This window comes from Tasmannia lanceolata, unplaced genomic scaffold, assembly GCF_043159265.1.
Source record: "Tasmannia lanceolata isolate RefF3 unplaced genomic scaffold, GAP_Taslan_0.1 ptg000006l, whole genome shotgun sequence".
NCBI classification, from domain to species: Eukaryota; Viridiplantae; Streptophyta; class Magnoliopsida; order Canellales; family Winteraceae; genus Tasmannia; species Tasmannia lanceolata.
In genome coordinates, this window is record NW_027518683.1 from 35,761,552 (window position 1) to 35,771,584 (window position 10,033).

The following is a 10,033-nucleotide window of genomic DNA, read 5'->3' on the forward strand; positions in this document are numbered from 1 at the left end:
GCATCATTTTCCTACTCTAGTGTCTCCAGCACTGTGGAGGATCGAATCGGCAGAGGCTTGTTCATCATTTATGTCCCTCATGGTGCTGTCGATCCAAGGGATCGTTCTGCCCTATTGTAGGGATAGTGACATCCATGTAATATTGTGTGGAGGATTGAAGATGGACAGCGGGAGGCAAGCTGGAAGCTATCAATTTGTCGAGGAAGGGTCTGCTTTTACTAGGAGTCAAAATTCTGGAGCAGATCACTATCCAAAAGGACACATGATTTCAGGAAAAAGCTTCGGTAAATCTGTGGGAGAATTTTCACCCGTCTTCGAGCAGAAATTCATATAGGGCTGATTGGGATAGCAAGGAACCTAGGAATAAGCGAGGCTTTTCGTCTCCTCCTATTTTTCAGTTTGCGGACCCAGGAGAAGCCGCCCACAATGCAGCGAGCCTGGCAATAAGGATGCCTCGAAGGAGGGCCTAAAGCTGCAGTATGAAAAGGAGTCCTTGCCCTCGATTGAAGGTACACATGATTTTGTTGAGGATTTGGGTTTTGAAATGCAACTCCTCTTTGGTTGTCTTTGGTTGTCTGCAGGGTGCTTGTGCAGGGGAGAGTCAACTTCACGTGGAGACACTCCTTCCTCCCCATGTGCATCCAGATCCAAACTCTAATCTTGTATCTTTGCCACTGTCAAAAAGTATCAGCTATGTGAGTAGGCAGTGTGGGATGAAGGGGCATGGGACGCTTTTGAGGTTGAGGTCACAGAGTCGTTGGACAGTGATATTGGAAGTGTGGGGATATGCTCAATAGAGGAGAGAATGGAACTAATGGTGCAGCGTACCTTGGACACTAGCAGGGCTCTTGGTCTGTCTTACTCGGGGTCAGCAGATAATTTCAGAAAAATGATTCAGCAGGCAGAGGAAAGAGATGTTCTGAGGCAGGGAAAATCTGAGACTCCAGAGGGGGAATATCTAAAAGAACTGCTAGGGAGATGAGCAGGTTAAAATCGACAATCAACTACTATGGAAGTTCAGCTTTGAATTCCAGAGAAAAGGTGTGTAGAAAAAAGGGAAGTGTCCTGCCTCAGGGTGGGAGATCTAAACAATAGTGAATGATGAAGATCTTGTTATGGAACATTAGGGGTCTGGGTTCCCTGGAGAAGAAAGCCCAGGTTCAACAACTACTCCAAAAGTTAAAACCTTAAGTGATTTGTCTCCAAGAAACGAAGTTGGAAAGTGTGGATAGAAATTCTTTGAGAGAAATGGGATGTGGTTCTAACTGGGAATTCAGCTCTATTGATGCAGTGGGGGCTGCTGGAGGCGTTATCGTAGCATGGGACTCATTGAGTTATGAGGCAGTAGACTATCTGATCGGGAGATTTGCCATCTCAATAGTATTAAGAAAAATAGCTGACCGGTCCCTATGGGACTTTACTGGAGTTTATGGTCCAATTCGAAGAGCATAAAAAAAAGAGTTTTCGAGTGAATTGGGAGATGCTAAAGGAAAGTGGGAGAACCCATGGTGTATTGGAGGGGATTTCAATAAAATCAGATGGATAGAGGAGAGGGTTGGCTATAGAAGAACCAGTCGAAATATGCAAGCTTTTTCTGAGGTCATTTGCAAACATGAGCTGGTTGACCTGACCTCCCTTTCAATGGAACCAGCTTTACCTGGGCCAGAAATCAGAGCAGAAGCCGCATCGACTGTTTCCTAGTGTGCCCCAAATGCGTAGATAATTATCCTGAGTTATGTCAGTCTGCGATTTCCCATTCCACATCGAACCACTGTCCCATTTTGCTAGATCCGAGATTAGTCATGGGGTCCTAGCCCTTTCCGATTTGATCTAGCGTGGTTGGAAGAGCCAAGATGGAGGAGAGACTTGGTGGATGGTGGGAGGAAAGATCTTTTAGTGGTCCTGCTAATGTAATAATTGGGCAAAAACTTAGATATGTCAAGCATAGAGTAAAAGAGTGGGACAAAGAGAGGAGAAGAGAGTTGGGGGAAAGGAAGGCGAGACCTATGGACCGGATAAAGGAAATTTCAGGAGAGACGAGTCTCGAGAAGCAAGTTTGGAAGAAGTGGAGGAAATGGGTAGGGTTAAAGAGGATCACGATCACATCATTCTCCAGGAGGAGATATCGTGGAGGCAGAAATCAAGGGTTAAGTGGCTAAAGGAAGGGGATAAGAATACGGCTTACTTTCATGGGATAGCAAGTGCTAGACGTCGGGGCAATCATATCTATAAGATTGTGGCTAATGGGGTGGAGATGGAAGAAAAGGAGCAAATAATCAAGGTGATAGTGAATTTCTAAAAGAACCTATACTCTTCTGAAGGGGAAATCCATCTTGGACCGGAAGGAGTCGAGTTCAATAGCTTGAACGTCCGGGAGAGGGAGATCCTAGAGCGCCTTTTCACAGAGGAGGAAGTACAATTGTCCTTATTTGCTCCAAGTAGGGATTGAGCTCCTGGTCCAGACGGCTTTTGTGGCCTTTTTCCAAGTTTGTTGAGAGTATGTGAAGGAGGATCTAATGAGGTTTTCTTAGAATATTATGAAGGGGTGGAGTTGGACAAAGGAACAGGGGCGACATTTATATCGCTCATTCCTAAGATAAAAGGGGCGTCTAGTATGAAGGATTTTAGACTCATCAGCTGTTGGAAGGGTTTTTACCCTTAGGCGAAATTGCTACGCGCAACGGAACTCGAAATCACGTAGAACAAAAAAAATTTCTCGCCGATTTTGCCCTTAAACCCAGAAACCTAGGGTCTAGATGATCTGATGGTGATTCAAATAAAAATATAAGACATTAAAATATCTTTGTGACTGACCGTAATATCAGCCTCTGCTTGATCTGCTCCTCGAACGGCCACGAATGATCCGATCGCCGCAGACCCGCAAATTGAACTGATGGATTCCTTCAAATTGCGTGAAGGGAAGTTGAAGAACTTTTCTTCAAACATATGTACTGATATATATTAATACCTTTGGATGGGAATTAAATTTTTTTTGATGGAGCTTTAGGTTTTCTTAAAACAATTTGAACTAGAATTGAAAAACTAGGAGATAAAGAGAGAAAACTAGGAGATGAGAGAGATAGTCTTGGATGTTTCTCCAAGGAGGGAGCACAAATTTTTTAGCCTTTTTCAGCCTCCAAAAACTTACTATAATGGTTTATATAGAGTTGGTTTCCCACTTTTAAAAATTCTTAATGTTTCTCTCACAATTTGACTCAAATTGGGGAAACTAGTTAAGTAATAGTGTAAAACAAGTGAGAAATTAAATGATAATCCATAACTGCTAAATGATAATCCTATTATGTAGGTCTGAGAGTAAGATGACGAATATGCAATATTAATGGAGTATATTCTTTCAATCTATGAAAGCATAAGTTTGCACTATATGATGGAAACTTAGAGAAAGAAAGAAAAGAAATTTCATACTTCCCTGAAATCAAATAGAAGAGAAGATATGACTCACAAATATTTTCACTCTCAAACTCATTCAATAGATTAAAATGCATAAACCAAACAATATGTAAGAAATAATTGGGTGCTCAATCTATTTACGTACACACGTAGAGAGAGGAACAATTGAAGTTTTTTAAGGGAAAATCAAGTTAGTAACAAAATTACCTTCGATTCAGCTATAAACAAATATACATCCCATCCAATTCTTTAAAAAGGAATGAATGAGCCACACAATTAATTTGAATCATATAACCAAAGAAACAACCTGATCCAAATAATTACAATAAAGTATATGCAAATAAATTTCAAGGGTATCCAAGCGGCTCCTAGAGCCTCTATGAGTACATCTAAAATCTTATGCAAGAATAACATTGAAGTTAAATATGATTACATGTAAATATTAAATAACTTCAAAAGTTTTAGAGATAATGGCCAAAGATGTCTTACTATCTCATTTGAAAATAAGATTAAATGAAAAGAAGAGTGAATGATTAAGAAAAGATTCGTAAAAAAACTTCAAAATGGGCCATAACGAAAATAACACAAAAGAAGTAGTAAATGATTCGTAAGAAAACGTTGTCGAAAAAGAGAATGCATGAGGTAAATGATTAAGAAAAAGATTCATAAAAAATGTTTTAAAATAAAAACTAAAATTGCTTTATGCAAGTTGGATATTAAGTTAAGCTCATGAGTTTTTTAGCCAGTTAAGCTCGTAAGTTATGAATTCTTTTGTAATGCAAATAGAAATATTTATAAAGCAATCAATAAAAAAGAAATATTTATAAAGCAGGGACATGCCAATCAATTGATAAGAACCTTGATATCAAGCTCATTTTAAATCACCCAAAAAAAGGCCATAAACATCACCATGCCAGAAAAAAATTAAAAAACAAAACAATTTCCATTAGAAGTTAATATTAAGAACCATGCTACCAACATTACGCTTCATCCCTAAATCAGATCACTTTCAAGGGTACTTGGAAAAGATGTGTCAACCAATGAAACAAATGCATAAAAGAAACATAAGTGTAAAAAACATAAAAATTAAACTAATATTTGTAACCCACGAATCTTAACACAAAAATTAAATATTGCTGATAGACTTTGTTTAATGAGTACATTTACATGCTCAAATTCTTAGAAAAGTGTAGTTTAGAAACTTATGAAACATAGAAACATAAAAACAATGAGGAAAGTGAGGACTCCAAATATGAAAGCCCAAAGGAAAAAGTGGTTGCAATGAGAGACCGAGGAGGAGGAAGACAGAGAGGGAAAACATGATTTTTTTTCTCTTGTTTACCCACCAGAGTAATCAAAGGCCCCTACAATCTGAAGAATTAAGCCTTCTTGTAATGATACCATAAACTTATGTAGATGAAAGGAAGAAACAACCGGGAGAAGAGGAAACGTTGCGCGGACGGTGACGCGAATAGGCTTGTTTTAATGAGGGGAGGTGCAGTATGATCAAAACTATTCAGTTTGGGATTCAAATAGGTGCGACAATTAACTCAGCGTTTGAGGGACAAATTGGACGAACAGGGCTGAGTAGATTTGAGAGACAACTTTTCAAGTTTCTAATGCCGTGTAGGATATAGATGCCAAGTTGGCAGAAGAGGGGAGTGTCCACCTCAGCCTTTGATTGTTACAAATCCATCATCTTAAATATGGCTAGAGATGACATGCCCAGTTATCATAACTGTTCATGTCATTTCATCTCTGTCAGGCATTCCATCGAACAATTGGTGAGCATGATCAATCGAAAACACCCCAGAAATCTTATGGAGATTGAAAAAAAAGAAAGTTACTTATTTTAGAAACTTTATAAGACATCCATCTTTTAGATATAGGAAACCCTAGAGATGATGTTAAGGAGCTTTTAACCAAGTTTTGAGATGAGAATTAGATGGTATTGAATCTTACATTTTGTTGATCAAGGATGGAGATTGAAAAAAAAGAAAGTTTTTATTTTAGAAACTCTATAAAACATCAATCCTTTAGACATAGGAAACCTTAGAGAGGAAGGCTACGGGCTTTTAGCAAAGTTTTGGGATCAGACTGAGAGGGTATTGAATCTTAGATTTAGTTGATGAAAGATGGAGATTGAAAAAATATAAAGTTTCTGATCTTAGGGACTTTATAAAACATCCATATTTTAGACATAAGAGACCCTAGAGATGGTGTCAAGGAGATTTTAGCCAAGGTTTGGGAAGATGTTGAGATGATTTTGAATCTTACATTTAGTTGAATAAGGATGGAGATTGAAAAAATAGAAAGTTTGTTATTTTAGAAACTTTATAAAATTTCAATCTTTTAGACTTAGTAAACCTTAGAGATGTTGTCAACGTACTTTTGGCCAAGTTTTAGGATGACAAAGAGAGGGTATTGAATCTTAGATTTAGTTGATGAATGATGGAGATTTAAAAAATAAAAAAGTTTCTTATTTTAGAAACTTTACAAAACATCAATCTTTTAGACATAAGAGACCCTAGAGACAGAGTCAAGGAGCTTTTAGCCATGTTTTGGAATGATGATGAATTGATATAGAATCTTAGATTTATTTAATAAAGGATGGAGAATAAAAAAATAGAACGTTTCTTATTTTAGAAACTTTATAAAATATCCATTTTTTCGACATAAGAGACCCCAGAGATGGAGTCAATGAGCTTTCAACCAAGTTTTGGGATTATGTTGAGATGGTATTAAATATTAGATTTAGTTGATGAAGGATGGAGATTGAAAAATAGAAAGTTTCTTATTTCAGAAACTTTATAAAATATCAATCTTTTAAATATAATAAACCCTAGAGATGGTGTTAAGGAGCTTTTATCCAAGTTTTGAGATGAGGATTAGGTGGTATTGAATCTTGATTTAGTTGATGAAGGATGGAGATTGAAAAATAGGAAGTTTCTTATGTCAGAAACTTTTTCAAACATCCATCTTTTAAACATAAGAAACCCTAGAGATGGTGTTAAGGAGCTTTTAGCCAGGTTTTGAGATGAGAATTAAATTGTATTGAATCTTAGATTTAGTTGATTAAGGACTGAGATTGAAAAAATAGAAAGTTTCATATTTTAGAAACTTTACAAAACATCAATCTTTTAGACATAGGAAACCCTAGAGATGATGTCAACAAGTTTTTAGCCAAGTTTTGGGTGAGAATGAGATTGTTTCGAATCTTAGATTTAGTTTTTGAAGGATTGAGATTGAAAAAATAGCAATTTTCCTATTTTAGGAACTCTATAAAACATCAGTCTTTTAGACATAGGAAACCTTAGAGATGGTATCACAGAGCTTTTATCCAAGTTTAGAGATGAGGGTTATATGGTATTGAATCTTAGATTTAGTTGATTAAGGGTGTCGATTGAAAGAATATAAAGTTTCTTATTTTATAAACTTTATAAAACATCAATCTTTTAGACAAAGGAAACCCAAGAGATGTTGTTAAGGATCTTTTTGCCAAGTTTTGAGATGAGGATGAGATGGTATTGAATATTAGATTTAGTTGATCAAGGATGGAGATTGAAAAATCAGAAAGTTTTCTAATTTTGGTACTTTATAAAACACCCATCTTTTAGACATTGAAGACCCTAGAGATGGTGTTAATGAGCTTTTAGCCAAGTTTTGGGATGAGGATGAGATGGTATTAAATATTAGATTTAGTTGATTAAGGATAGAGATTGAAAAAAATAGTAAGTTTCTTCTGTTAGAAACTTTATAAAACATCAATCTTTTAGACATAAGAGACCCCAGAGATGGTCTCAATGAGCTTTTAGCCAAGTTTTGGGATGATGATGAGATGTAATTGAATCTTAGATTTACTTCATAAAGTATGGAGATTGAAAAAATTAAAAAGTTTCTTATTTTAGAAACTTTATAAAACATTCATCTTTTAGACATAAGAAACCCTAGAGATGATGTCAACGTGCTTTTAGCCAAGTTTTGGGATGAGAATGAGAGGGTATTGACTTAGATTTAGTTGATGAAGGATGAGAGTTTCAGATTTTAGAAACTTTATAAGACATCCATCTTTCAGACATAAGAGACCCTAGAGATGGTGTCAATGAGCTTTTAGCTAAGTTTTGGGATGATGATGACATGGTTTTGACTCTTACATTTTGTTAATGAAGGATGGTGATTGATAAAATAAAAAATTTGTTATTTTAGTAACTTTATAAACTATCAATCTTGTAGACATAGGAAACCCTAGAGATGGTTTCAAGGGACTTTTAGCCAAGTTTTGAGATGACAATGAGATGATATTAAATCTTAGATTTAGTTGATGAAATATGGAGATTGAAAAAATAGAATGATTCTTATTTCAGAAACTTTATAAAACATCCATCTTATAGACATAAGAAACCCTAGAGATGATGTCAACGAGCTTTTAGACAAGTTTGGGATGAGAATGAGAGGGTATTTAATCTTAGATTTAGTTGATGAATGATGGAAATTGAAAAAAATATAAAGTTTTTTATTTTAGAAACTTTATAAAGCATCAATCTTTTAGACATAGGAAACCCTAAATATGATGTCAAGGAGCTTTTAGCCTTATATTAAATCTTAGATTTAGTTAATAAAGCATGGAGAATAAAAATAGAACGTTTCTTATTTTTGAAACTTTATAAAAGATCCATCTTTTAGACATAACAGACCCTAGAGATGGTGTAAATGAGCTTTTAGCCAAGTTTTCAGATGATGTTCAGATGGCATTGAATATTAGATTTAGTTGATGAAGGATAGAGATTGAAAAAATAGAAAGTTTTTAATTTTAGAAAGTTTCTAAAATATCAATCTTTTAGTTATAGGAAACCCTAGAGATGGTGTTAAAGAGCATTTAGCCAAGTTTTGAGATGAGGATTAGATGGTATTGAATTTTAGGTTTAGTTGATTAAGGATGGAGATTGGAAAACTTAATGAAACATCATTCTTTTAGACATAGGAAACCCTAGAGATGGTGGTAAGGAGCTTTTAGCCAAGTTTTAAGATGAAGATTAGACTGTATTGAATCTTAGATTTAGTTGATGAAGGATAAAGATAGAAAAAATAAAAAGTTTCATATTTCAGAAACTTTATAAAACATCCAGTTTTTAGACATAGGAAACCCTATTGAAGATGTCAATGTGATTTTAGCCAAGTTTTGGGATGAGAATGAGAGGGTATTAACTTAGATTTAGTTGATGAAGGATGGAGATTGAAGAAACATAAAGTTTAGAATTTTAAAAACTTTATAAAACATCCATCTTTTAGACATAAAAGACCCTAAAGATGGTGTCAAGGAGCTTTTAACCAAGTCTTGGGTCATGGCTGAGAGGTTTTGGCTCTTTCATTTAGTTAATGAAGGATGAAGATTAAAAAATAGAAAGTTTGTTATTTTAGAAACTTTATAAAACATCCATCTTTTAGACATAAATAACCCAAGAGATGGTGTTAAGGTGCTTTTAGCCAAGTTTTGAGATGAGGATGAGATGATATTTAATCTTAGATTTAGTTGATGAAGTATGGAGATTGAAAAAATTGAATGTTTCTAATTACAGAAACTTTATAAAACAACATCTTTTAGACATAGGAAACCCTAGAGATGATGTCAACGAGCTTTTAGACAAGTTTGGGATGAGAATGAGAGGGTATTTAATCTTAGACTAGTTTATGAATGATGAAGATTGAAAAAATGGAAAGTTTCTTATTTTAGAAACTTTGTAAGACATTCATCTTTTAGACATAGGAAACCCTAAAGATGATGTCAAAAAGCTTTTAGCCTTGTTTTGAAATGAGGATGAGATGATATTGAATCTTAGATTTAATTGATGAAGGATGGAGATTGAAAAAATAGAAAGTTTCTTAATTTATAAACTTTGTAAAACATCAATCTTTTAGACATATGAAACCTTAGAGATGCTGTTAAGCATCTTTTAGCCAAGTTTTTGGATGGGGATGAGATGATATTCAATATTAGATTTAGTTAACAAAAGATGGAGATTGAAGAAAATCATTGGTTTCTTATGTTAGAAAATTTATAAAACATCCATCTTTTAGGCACAAGAGACCCTAGAGATGGTGCGAAGAAGCTTTTAGCCAAGTTTTGGGATGATGATGAGATGTTTTGGACTCTTTCATTTAGTTAATGAATGATTGAGATTAAAAAAATAGAAAGTTTGTTATTTTAGAAACTTTATAAAACATCAATCTTTTTGACATAGTAAACCCTAGAGATGGTGTCAATGGGCTTTTAGCCAAGTTTTTAGATGGGGATGAGATGGTATTGAATCTTAGATTTAGTTGGTGAAGTATGGAGATTGAAAGAATAGAATGCTTCTTATTTCAGAAACTTTATAAAACATCAATCTTTTAGACTTAGAAAACCTAAGCGATGATGTCAACGAGTTTTTAGACAAGTTTGGGATGAGAATGAGAGGGTATTTAATCTTAGATTTAGTTGGTGAATGATGGAGAATAAAAAAATAGAAAGTTTTTTATTTTAGAAACTTTATAAAACATCAATCTTTTAAACATATGAATCCCTAAAGAGAAGCTTTTAGCCTTGTTTTGAAATGAGGATGAGATGATTTTGAATCTTAGATTT